At 42.5% G+C, this 13,029-nt stretch overlaps 1 protein-coding gene across 2 annotated transcripts in view; it reads left to right on the plus strand.

Annotated features, from left to right (window-relative positions):
- ERBB4 (erb-b2 receptor tyrosine kinase 4) overlaps nucleotides 1–13,029 on the plus strand; it is a 715,736-nt gene that overhangs the window by 381,547 nt on the left and 321,160 nt on the right. The window lies entirely within an intron of this gene.

Below are 13,029 nucleotides of genomic sequence, written 5' to 3' on the forward strand. Positions count from 1 at the left end.
GAATGGGGGCGCATTCGGGTGTGCCCACATTTCAAAGCATGATAGCCTACAATGTAAAGTGCGTCCGGAGCCGCACTTTACATTGTCTGCACTGTCAGTTTTCTATATGGCCGCATGGAATCCCGTCTGGAGCATATTCAGAGTGTATACACTTTGGCTGGGATTCCATAGGACACAATGCTATTTTAATTTTCAATAAATAGCGGCACATTTACATTGTATGAACTTAGCCTAAAGGTGTACTCTGCGGGCAAAATGTCTAGCTGCAGAAATCTACAGACTCAGTGCTGACATTTCTCATCCAATTCGACTAGACTTCAAATTACCCAATAAATAAAACTTCCTAGCTTGTTGAATGTATAACACACCCCACATAATTGTTATTCAATTATTTCCTTTCTTGAATAGAAACAATGCAGTGAGATAATCCAAAAATTTTCTGTCAAAATTCAATGTTCATTAATCTTATATATTTAGGAAAAAATACAATATTTAGTGTACATGACTATTACACAGAATTATTCCTGTGCATTCACTCTCTACTTACTGAAGATTTACTATACAGTTGAGATGGTGTGATTAGAAATAATATTTTTCTTCATCACTTGGTTTGTTAACATGACAAATACACAATCTATGGAGCCAAGGGTTAATACTCCATTTATTGTGTATTTCTGGGCACTCTTCCAAAAAGCTGATTGGCCGGGGTGCTCCTCTGGTACCCCTCTGATCAGACACTGATGACCTATCAGGGCTTCCTCTGTATTAAAAAAAAAAAAAAAAAATGGATGACAGAAACACATACAGCACTGCTTTTAAAAATAATAATTTTTTTTTTCCTAATTCTGTAAGTCTCTTAACTACTGTACATAAAAATGTCATGCAACCATGTAAGCGACCATCCAATAATAGCATGGCCAAACATGTTGTCATACTATATAGAAAACAAAATGAAACAATTTAAATGTCCTTATTTGTGCACCATTTTATTCAGTTCTGCCTTCTAACAAAAAAGTTATTTTCTCCAATTTGGTCATGTGATCTCATGGTGACCCTCAGAAATTACATGTGCTTCTGTGCTCTCAATGAGGTCACCATCTCAGTTACTAAAACCTCCTATATGATGAAGTTACATGGACTTTTCCACATCAGTTCCCTTCTCTCCAGGGAGATAAAGACACTAGTATCATAGTTACTTGTCATCATTACAGCTCCTGTCAAATAGATGAAGTGAAGGAGTTGACTGTTAAGCCTCCATGTCTGTACATATAAGTAAGTATGTATTTGTAAGTAAGTGGTGTCACTTACTTACAAAAATATAGAGTTAAAGGGGTGGTGTCATGAAGAAGGCAAAATTAGATGTGTAAAACATATAATATACACATATAAGAAACGTACATAGCTTGCAACAGTGCCAACAATTTCCCACAATCCCCCTTTCTTGACTATGAAGTGAAAACAAACTTCTAGTACTAATGGGACAGATCAGGAGACTGTAACTGAACTGAACATGTGTGACCCATAACCAAGGGCAAAAGTTTATTCAAATAAAGCAGACACATAGGGGTTTAGTAAGTCTATACCTTTCAAATTATATATTTTAAGAAATTTTAGTACATTTAAAATATATATCATTTAACATAATACATCAGTATGGAAGTATGAACATAGTTTTCTTCATGACACAACCCCTTTAAAAATCATCACCATATCCTGCCAGCAGGCAGAAATAGTATTGGCTATAGCTGACTATTTGAGGTAGTGCTGATGCATCATGGGATTAATGGCAAAGCACAGACCCCAAGAGGAAAGCAGTATGAAATTGAAAAGTCAAGATGGCACCTAATCATAAGCAGAGTAGAGGATGGATAATGTATATATCCACTCTTAAACCAAAGCAAAACTTCCCATAAGAAATCATTAAAATGCTGATGAATTGGTTCCCCAAAAATAATGATTTTTTTTTTTTACTCTGAATAACATATAAAACAAATGAAACACAGATTTAGAAACAGCTGAATATGTGATATTATAAGTAACTGTACAGTATAGCAATCAGCATGTGGTGTATAATGTATAGTAAGTGCATAAACCTGACAAACAGCAGCAGTTTGTAGGTACAGGATGGAACTGCAGATCCCCATAATGGCGAGGATGGGAAACACAAGGACTCACAGAGACTGCAGGGAGCAGGAAGGAATGAGCAGGGCAGATGTGGGCACATAAATTCAGCACTCACTGTACAGGGAGAGAGGGGTTACAGCTACAAAGAGATTACCTCCACAGTCCTGTCCCCTGATGTAAGCCCCAGCCTGTAGTGGATCTGCTATGATCTGGAAGGTGAGGGAGACTTCCTGGATCAGAGTACAGGGCTGTAGACCCCGCTATACAGACCATGCCCCTCCCTCACTCCCGCTCCCACCCAGTACAGGGAGCTCTTAAACCAAAGCAATGCTCTTAAACCAAGTCACAATTTTGAAAAACTGTGAGCTCTTAAATCAAAACGCTCTTAATCCAAGTTACTCTTAAACCACTGTACCACTGTATGTATATATATATATATATATATATATATCAGAATGTAATAAGCAATCAGGTAGGGGGGTACAGTGAGGGAAAAGGGTGTTTTTGCTGGACTGCCTTTAAGTTTTACAGATGTCTTCTAGAGAAGGCCGTCCATTTGTACTAATAATAAAACATGGTTACATTGTCCCGGTCTTACCCAGAAGAATATTGCCCAAAGCCATATTTGTGGAGGAGATTAGAATATAATGTTTTGGCTTTGGCACTTCTTTTGATAAATGTCAGCCAATGCATTTATTAACAATTTCTTGACCAAGCCTGTTTTATATTTAGGAGTGCTAGATGAAAAACACTCACTGAGCGCTATAGATTTGTCCTTTGATTCTGGCATTGATGGTTACTTGGTTAAAATGGACTTCAGATGGATATTTGATATTCTGAAATTGACTGATACAAGAAGCATTTCATTTAATAACGCTCAGCAGGCTTTGCAGAAGGATTTTGCAGCCAGAATCTGATGGCTCAGAATGTTTTTATTGGATATTTTATACTGAGACATTTCAGCTGTTAACCACTTCTGAAAAGGGTACATTTGTTTTAGATACAATACCATGTGCTGTAATGCTCAATATGTCAGGAGTATTAGTATTACATTAAAGTGCACCTCTGATTCTGAACAACATTCAATAAATCAATAGTACAAATGAGAAAAGGTTTATTTGATATATTTAATATAGAACATTATTCTTTCTCCACTTATCAGACTTCTTTCCTTCTTTCCCTTCCCTATCCTCTTTCATATATGGTATGTTGCCTTTGTTGAGAGCAGTTTAACATAGGGACAGATACTGTTTTCAGTGGTTTATCTATAGCATGCTGTAATTCCTATGCACTTCTGCCCAAAATACAACCATGCATCACAAAAGAGGAGTCTGATCTTGCCAATTATGCAATGATGCAGCTATTAAATTGTCACTGTTGTTATAAGTTTCAAAATCTAAATCAACAGTAGATGTGATATAAAACGTTAAAAAGTTTACAACTTACATTTATTATTTATTTTTTTTAGTTCTTATGGAAAACACAGCACTTCTTGTTTTCTCACAGTTTTTTTCTCAAAAAATAGGAAACAGTCAGAAAACAGGAAGTCCTATGTATTCAAGGCTATCTGAGCGCTGATAGAGAGAAGGCAGTCATGTGACTGATGGACACATTGAGCCATGACACTCTGCACTGGCAGGAATTCCTGTGTTTAGTCTGTTTTTTTTCAACCAGTAAAAGTCAGAAAATCTGCCTTTAGGAGACTGGACCTGGGTTTCTGGTAAATTCAGCTTTGTTTTAACCCCTTAACGACATCGGGCGTAAACTTACGCCCTGGCGCCATGGTACTTAGCGCATCAGGGCGTAAATTTACGCCCGATGTTTCCCCGATCGCTGCGTGTTCACACACAGCGGTCGGGGAAGATGGCCTGCTATAAATCATAGCAGGCCATCATAGCTTCTCGGCACGGGGGGTGGTTAACACCCCCCGTGCTTACGATCGCTGCTATAGGCTGATCAATTCAGATCAGCCAATAGCGGCGATCGGAACCTTTCCGGGTCATCGGTGACCCGATGACCCGGAAAAAAATGGCGGTCGGTGCTGTCCGAGGACGGCACCGACCGCCATTACTGTAAAAAGTAATGTTGATCGCCGTGCCACCGGCCCGATCACCGTGAACGGCCGGCCGTTCACGGCGATCGGGCCGGTGGCACGGCGATCAGAGTCCCACAAAATAGTAAATACCTGCCCTGGACCCCTCAGCTAGGTAGCGGAGGGTTCCAGAGCAGGTATTTGTACATTACTCACCTGTCCCGGGCTCCTGATCGGCGTCTTCCGGGTTCGCGGCGTCCTCCGTCATTCCGTTCGGTCTTCGGGTCTTTCCGGCGGTCCTCGTCGTCTTCTTTCGGCTATTTTCGGCTCCAGCCTCGTCATTTTCCGGATTTTGCGCTCTGCTGCCCCCTAGCGGCTGATATGTGTAATACACTTAGCAGCTACAGGGATATTCAGAATATAAAAAAAAATTATTTTTTTTTCCCAAATTTTTTTTTTTCTATTTTCCGCACCCTATCGCCGCTGAGTGTTGATCAGCATCGCACGTAAGTGCCCTGCTAATCAGCAACTCCTCCTTTTTGGCGTAGGGTGTTTTTTTTCTATATTCTACTGCCACGGTCTGCTTATAAGTGCCGCACATTGCGGCATTTATCAGCAACTCCTTTGTTGGCGTAGGTTTTTTTTTTATACTTACTGTAAAAAAACACGTAAAAAACACTACATTACACCACACTACATTGAATAAAGTTTGACACTACACCACTACATACCCCATATACTAGTCCCCGTATAAAGATGGCCCCCAGGGTGTTTTCGGCGTCAGAGGGATACGTTATTATTGCCTCCGACACCAAAACAGCCAGTGAGGATGAATGGGGGGGATCGTTCTTTCCTCCATTCATCCTCATCATCCAGTGACGTGTCTGGGGGTAGCGTAGCGTACGCTGCCCCCCAGACACGTCTTTTCCGCCAGTACCGTCCCAATAAGAGATGACGGCATGGTGTGAAATTCTACACACTCTGTGACAGTACCTCAGGGTACACTTACAGATTTCGGGTACGTGCAAACTGCGGAATGGCGAAGGATAACCCTTTGTGCATTCCGCAGCTGGCACCCACCGGCGGACTGATGCGGGCGCATGTCTCCACCCGTGTCATAGACTCCATTCTATGCACGGGCGGAATCCGTCGTCCATCCAAAGAATGAACACGTTGGACAGAGAGCGGAATCCGCCCGTGCATAGAATGGAGTCTATCACACGTGTGGAGACGTGCGCCTGCATCAGTCTGCCGGTGGGTGCCAGCTGTGGAATGCACGAAGGGTTATCTGTCGCGATTCCGCAGTGTGCACGTACCCTTAGAGTGTATGTAGGAAGGGACACCCGAATCCAGCCCCCAGATGCCCCCTTCCCCCCCATCCTTGGAGTTAGTGGGGAGATCGTCCGGGAACTGATCTTCCCACTGCTGGATAAAGGTCACCACCTGTACGGGGATAACTTTTATACCAGCACCCCCTCTTCCAGTCCCTCGCTGCCCTGTAGCTTGCGGCACGATCCGAAAATATCAGAAGTAGTAATAGCGCCCTAATATTTAGCAGCCATGGAGCGGACCCAGCGCTTCTGGATATGAAGGACCCCGTATCGCACCAGGACAACATTTACCAGGTGACGTCCCCCACACTGGAGAAAGGGAGACCCCAGAAGAAGTGCAGAGTGTGGTGTAACAGGGGGATCAGGAAGGACAACATTTTCCCGTGTGACACCTGTCCTGATCCCCCCGGCCTCTGCATACTGGATCGCTTCAAGGCGTACCACACGTCACTGGGGTTCTACATTATCTAAATTCTGTCCCTTATTCCTATTTCAGGGGTCACGTTGATCCAGGGATTATTCTGATCGCCATTATGGAGTCAGGAAGGAATTTTTCCCCTGTGATGAGGCTACTGTCGTCTGCCTCACAAGGGGTTTTTGCCTTCCTCTTGATCAACACAGGTTGAATTTGATGGGCACCTGTCATTTTCAACCTTATAAACTAATAATTGGCCTAATACCCCCAAATAAATTAGAATTGTCCCTTTTCCCCAGCTAAATAGGTATGGCCGCCATTCCCATTAGAGGATGCCATGATGCAATTACAAAGCCTCTGTGCGGCCAGGACAGTAGAAACCCCCCACAAGTGACCCCATTCTGGAAACTACACCCCATACGGAATCTAAGAAGGGGGGCAGCGGGGATATGGCCCCCTGGTGACGGCCACATTTGGGACGTGAAAATGAAAAAAATTGTATTTTTTATTTTCTCGGCACATGTTCTACGTAAGTGCCCGTCACCAGTGGGGTCCATATGCTCACTGCACCCCTTCTTAGATTCCTTATGGGGTGTAGTTTCCAGAATAGGGTCACTTGTTGGGGGTTTCTACTGTCCTGGCAGCACAGGAGCTTTGTAATTGCGACATGGCCTCCATCCTCCATTCCAGCCTCTAAATGGCGCTCTGTCCCTTTGGTGACTTGCCCTGTGCCCATATGGCACATTATGCCCACATGTGGTGTATTTTCGTACTCAGGGGACACTACCCTACACGTTTTGTGTTCATTTTCTTTTTTAACCCCTTGTGGAAATGGAAAAAAATCAAGGCTAGACCAACATTTAGTGTAATTTTTGTAAAATTTTTACTCTAAAATATTAATCTTGTCATGTTTTTTCATTTTCACAAGGGGTTAAAAGATAAAAAAAAACATTTAATGTGTAGAGCAATTTCCCCTGAGTACGGAAATACCCCACATGTGGACATAAAGCGCCATGCGGGTGCAGGGTAAGCCTCCGAAGGGAAGAAGCGCCATTTGGTTTTTGAAGGCTGGATTTGGATGGAATGGATTTCGAGGGGCCATGTTGCATTCAAAAGGCCCCTGTGTTGCCAAGACAGTTGAAACCCCCCACAAGTGACCCCATTATGGAAACTGCACCCCTCAAAGAATGTAACAAGGGGTGTAGTGAGCATATGGACCCCACTGGTGACGGACACAAATGTGGAACAATGTGGCGTGAAAATGAAATATTACATTTTTTACACTATAATGTTGGTTTAGCCTTGAATATATCATTTTCACAAGGGGTTAAAAGAGGAGAAAAAAAACAAAATGTGTAGCGCAATTTCCCCCGAGTCCGTAAATACCCCACATGTGGACATAAAGCGCCATATGGGCGCAGGGCAAGCCTCCGAAGGGAAGGAGCGCCATTTCGTTTTTGAAGGCTGGATTTGGATGGAATGGATTTTGAGGGGCCATGTTGCATTCAAAAGGCCTCTGTGTTGCCAAGACAGTTGAAACCCCCCACAAGTGACCCCATTATGGAAACTACACCCCTCAAGGAATGTAACAAGGGGTGTAGTGAGCATATGGACCCCACTGGTGACGGGCACAAATGTGGAACAATGTGGCGTGAAAATGAAATATTACATTTTTTACACTATAATGTTGGTTTAGCCTTGAATTTATCATTTTCACAAGGGGTTAAAAGAGAAAAAAACACACAATATATGTAGAGCAATTTCCCCCGAGTCCGTAAATACCCCACATGTAGACATAAAGCGCCATGTGGGCACAGGGCAAGCCTCCGAAGGGAAGGAGCGCCATTTGGATTTTGGAGGTTGGATTTGGCTAGAATGGATGATGAACGCCATGTCGCATTTACAGAGCCCTCGTGCTGCCAAAACACTGGAAACCCCCCACAAGTGACCCCATTCTGGAAACTGCTCCCCTCAAGGAATCTAACAAGGGGTGCAGTGAGGATATGAACCCCTTGATGACGGGCACATTTGTGCCATGAAAGTGAAAAAATGAAATTTTTCCCTTTCACGTCACATTGTTCCACATTTGTGCCCGTCACCAGTGGGGTCCATATGCTCACTGCACCCCTTGTTAGATTCCTTGAGGGGTGTAGTTTCCAGAATGGAATCACTTGTGGGGGGTTTCCAGTGTCTTGGCAGCACGAGGGCTCTGTAAATGCGACATGGCCCTTGAAATCCTTTTCAGTGAAATTCAGCTTCCAAAAGCCAATTGGCGCTCCTTCCCTTTGGAGGCTCGTCCTGCGCCCCCTTGGCACTTTATCGCCACATGTGGGGTATTTCTGTACTCGGGAGAAACTGCGCTACACATTTTTTGTCTTTTTTTGCCTCTTATCCCTTTAAGAAAATGAAAAATTGAAGGCTAGAACAACGTTTTAGTGTAAAAAATAAATTTTTCTTTTTTCACGCCATATTGTTCGGAAAATCTGTGAAGCACCTGTGGGGTCCAGATGCTCACCGCACCCCTTGTTACATTCCTTGAGGGGTGTAGTTTTCTAAATAATGTCCCTTTAGGGGTGTTTTTTAGGTTTTGACACCCCAGAGCCTCTGCCAACCTGAAGTGGTACAGTCAGAAATGACCAAATATAACGGAGGCGTTGAAATTCACTAGGCGCTCCCTTATATCTGAGGCTTGTGGTTGCGTCAAATAGCGCAATAGGGTCACATATGGGGTATTTCTATAAACTGCAGAAACGGGGCAATAATTATTGGGGTGCATTTCTCTGGTAATAGGTTTATAATTATGAAAAATATTGGATTACAATAAAATCTCTGCACAGAAAATTAAAATTTTCAAATTCCTTACACACTTCGCTTTTATTTCTGTGACTCCCCTAAAGGGTTAAAACACTTTCTGGATGTGCTTTTGCAGAGTTTGGGGGGTGCAGTTTCTGAAATGGGGTGCTTTGTGGGGCTTTCTAACATACAGGCCCCTCAAATACACTTTGAGGCTGGGTTCACACTACGTATATTTCAGTCAGTATTGTGGTCCTCATATTGCAACCAAAACCAGGAGTGGATTAAAAACACAGAAAGGATCTGTTCACACAATGTTGAAATTGAGTGGATGGCCGACATTTAATGGCAAATATTTGCTGTTATTTTAAAACAACGGCTGTTGTATTGAAATAATGGCAGTTATTTACTGTTATATGGCGGCCATCCACTTAATTTCATCATTGTGTGAACAGATCCTTTCTGTGTTTTTAATCCACTCCTGGTTTTGGTTGCAATATGAGGACCACAATACTGACTGAAATATACGTAGTGTTAGTAAACCTGAACAGGTCCCTAAAAATATCTGATTTTGAAATTTTACTGAAAATTTGGAAATTTGCTGCTAATGTTTTAAGCTTCCTATCGTCTAAAAAAAATGAAAGATAGTTTAATAAATGCCGCCAACATAAAGTAGACATGTTGCTAATGCTATTTAATATATAATTTATGTGGTATAACCACTTTCTGTATACGCAAAAAAGTTTCAAAGTTGGAAAAATGCATTTTTTCACATTTTTTCACATTATTTGGTTTTTTTTCATAAAGATTTGTTATGAGTATCGACTCCAATTTACCAGAAATGTAAAGTACAATATGTCACGAGAAAACAATCTCAGAATCAGCCGGATAGGTAAAAGCATCCCGAAGGTATTAATGACTAAAGTGACACTGGTCATATTCATAAAATTTGTCTCTGTCATTAAGGCCATTTCAGGCTCTGTCCTTAAGGGGTTAAAGCATGATAACAACAACAAAAATAATGAATGTAAATTGCAAACTTGCTTCACTTCTCATGTACTGTTGATTTAGATTTTGAAAGTTATAACGACAGTGACACTTTAACCCCTTAAGGACGGGGCCCATTTTCGTTTTTGCGTTTTTCGGTTTTTCCTCCTTGTGTTTAAAAGGCCATAGCACTTGCATTTTTCCACCTAGAAACCCATATGAGCCCTTATTTTTTGCGTCACTAATTGTACTTTGCAATGACAGGCAGAATTTTTGCATTTGGTACACTACGAAACCAGAAAAAAATTCAAAGTGTGGTGAAATTGAAAAAAAAAAACGCATTTCTTTTATTTGGGGGAACTGTTTTTACGCCATTCGCGCTGGGGTAAAACTGACTTGTTATGCATGTTCCACGTTACGATTAAAACGATATATAACATGTATAACTTATATTGTATCGGATGGCCTATAAAGAATTCAAACCATTGTTAACAAATATACGTTCCTTAAAATCGCTCCATTCCCAGGCTTATAACGCTTTTATTCTTGGGTCTATGGGGCTGTGTGAGGTGTAATTTTTTGCGCCATGATGTTTTCTTTCTATCGGTACCTTGATTGCGCATATACGACTTTTTGATCGCTTTTTATTACATTTTTTCTGGATTTGATGGGACCAAAAATGCGCAATTTTGCACTTTGGGATTTTTTTGCGCTGACGCCGTTTACTGTGCGAGATCAGGAATGTGATTAATTAATAGTTCGGGCGATTACGCACGCGGCGATACCAAACATGTTTATTTATTTATTTGTTTACTTTTATTTAAAACCTGGGAAAAGGGGGGTGATTCAGACTTTTATTAGGGGAGGGGGCTTTTTACTATAAACAACACTTTTTTTTTTTTTTACACATATACTAGAAGCCCCCTGGGGGGACTTCTAGTATATATACTTTGATCTCTCATTGAGATCAGCACAAGTCAGAAAATGTGCCTTCAGGAGACTGGACCTGGATTTCTGGTAAGTTCAGTCTTGTTTTACAGCATGAAAACATAAAAAAATATAATGAATGTATATTGCAAACTTGCTTTATTTCACATCTACTGTTGATTTAGATTTTGAAAGTTATAACGACACAGATACTTAAAACATTAGAGTAAGACAATAAAAGACTTACTGGAGCCTTCAATAGTCTCTGTGTACAGTGTCTCCTCCTATAGTATTTCCCTCATCTCCTCTGCATAGACTTTTATGGGCAGCTGTTACCTGATCTGAAGTTGAAAGTCCACCTCCTGTCCACACATCTTTGTGTTACTATGACCTTCTGCTCAGGGACAGTCACTATCGCCTTGGTCCCATGACAGTAGGCCTTTCACTAGCCCGCACCCTGCTCTTGTTGGACCAAGGGCGATAAACCTAAAACAGTTGTCTACAGATGGATATTCTTTCCTTTTGGAGATATTTCTCCTCCTCTAAAACTCCTATTTGAAGTAAAACACTGATTTGAAGGTAAAGCTACCTTACCAACATAATGTAAGAGAGCTTCTCTGCACATTTCTTGTTCCCAGAATCCTTAGTGGAGCTGCTACTGGGTTATGGAGAGTTAGAGCAGTTAGAGCAGAGCAGGGAGAGACTAACAGCATCATATAGGGTCAAAGAGGAGAGGACGGGAAAGGAAGGCTGATTGTGGGTGATTTTTTGTTGGAGATGTCAACCAAGTGTCCAGTTTACCATGTAACTTGGTGCCTATAGGAATTCACTGGGACCAGTGAAGACACAGTTCATATTATTCATCGACTTGGCACTCTAAACGCCTGTAAACTCCTATTGAGTTATACCAATTTACTGGGATCAGTGCACACAATGGAGCGGGCGGCTCCGGCCGTATGCTCCATTCTGTGCAGCCGGAAATTCGGATGTGGGCGTGTGTGGATGCACCCACATTCGAATTCAGCAGCAGTGAAGATCATCTGGTCGCTACTGCAGTACCGGCTGGGATGATCTTCTCTGACACCGGCCATTTCGTGACCCGGCTGAGTCACGGAACAGCCAGTGTCTTAGGCTGTGAGAACATGGCCTGATGGGTCACTCTGTGTCTACATTAAAATAAAATGAATATTGGTGCCACTTAAACTAAATGGGAATACAAAGGGTGCCACACAAGGGGAGGTGAAAGGGTACTTGAAGGGGGATTGGAACGTGGTTTGTGAGAAAGTTTATATATTTTATGCCACTGTTCCACCAAGGTCCACTACTGTCCAGGGCTGAAACTGGATGATTGACTGGCTGATTGGCCTTTTCTTTCTTTAAGTTGTGATTATCTAATTTTTGACACTTTTACAAGAATATGTAAGTTCTCGCCTCAGGTGGCAGAAAAGCTAAAATCGTCCCTGGGTATATACAGGGATGGAGGGAGGGCATATATACAGGGCTGGAGGAAGACAATATATACAGGGCTGGAGGGAGGGCATATATACAGGGCTGGAGGGAGGGGGTTGCTATTGTGCTGTGGGGAAGGAGTATTTGCACAGTGTGGAGGGGACAGGCCCCTGCACTCTGGATGCCAGGATGGCTGGAGGCCATTTGATAACATTACACATTCTCTCATCTCTCTTTGTTCTGCCTACAGCCGTCCTGTGTCGGCACTTCCTGCTCTCTGCACTGTATCTTGGTCCATACAGATAACAGCACACACAGCTTTCCTGCTGCCCCCTGCACAGAGGAAGCCCATAGACGCTCTGTATGCAGGAAGTGCCGGGGCTTCTCCTCTTCAAGGCCGTTCAGGGGGGACACAGGGGGGACACATGGGGGCCCCTGACAGGATAGTTAGGAGGTGACAGGAGTGTCCTAGGGGCCATACTCTGCAGCAGCTTATGTTGGGCCTGGAGCTGCTGAACAGGGAGCCTCCTGTTCAGGGGCCCACTAGGGGGGAGAAAGGGGGAGGGGCCCACCCGGTGGCCCAGTCCGACCCTGCCAGTATTATAAATGACAAATGGAAGGTGGGCAACCCTGGTCAAGATTTTGCAGTGGAGGCCAGAAGCTTCAACTTACACCTGTGAAAAGTAGTCTGCTGCTAAAATGGTATCAACAAGCAAAACAAAAAAAAAAACAGTGGATCCCCTTTAACACAGCACAAATTAAACATTTTATTATTATTGCTTTTATGCTTGCTAAGCTGACTCGATTTGCCCAAGGACCCCTAATACCAATACACTTTACATTACTTGCATATATCCTGCACTGACATTTTCTAAATGATACCATTTAAGAAGTACACTTAAGACCATAGATTTATTAGGCAGAAATGAGGAAACATGGCACTCATATATGAAGATTAGACTGAAGAGCAC

The sequence above is a fragment of the Dendropsophus ebraccatus genome, chromosome 9 (genome assembly GCF_027789765.1).
Source record: "Dendropsophus ebraccatus isolate aDenEbr1 chromosome 9, aDenEbr1.pat, whole genome shotgun sequence".
Taxonomy (NCBI): Eukaryota; Metazoa; Chordata; class Amphibia; order Anura; family Hylidae; genus Dendropsophus; species Dendropsophus ebraccatus.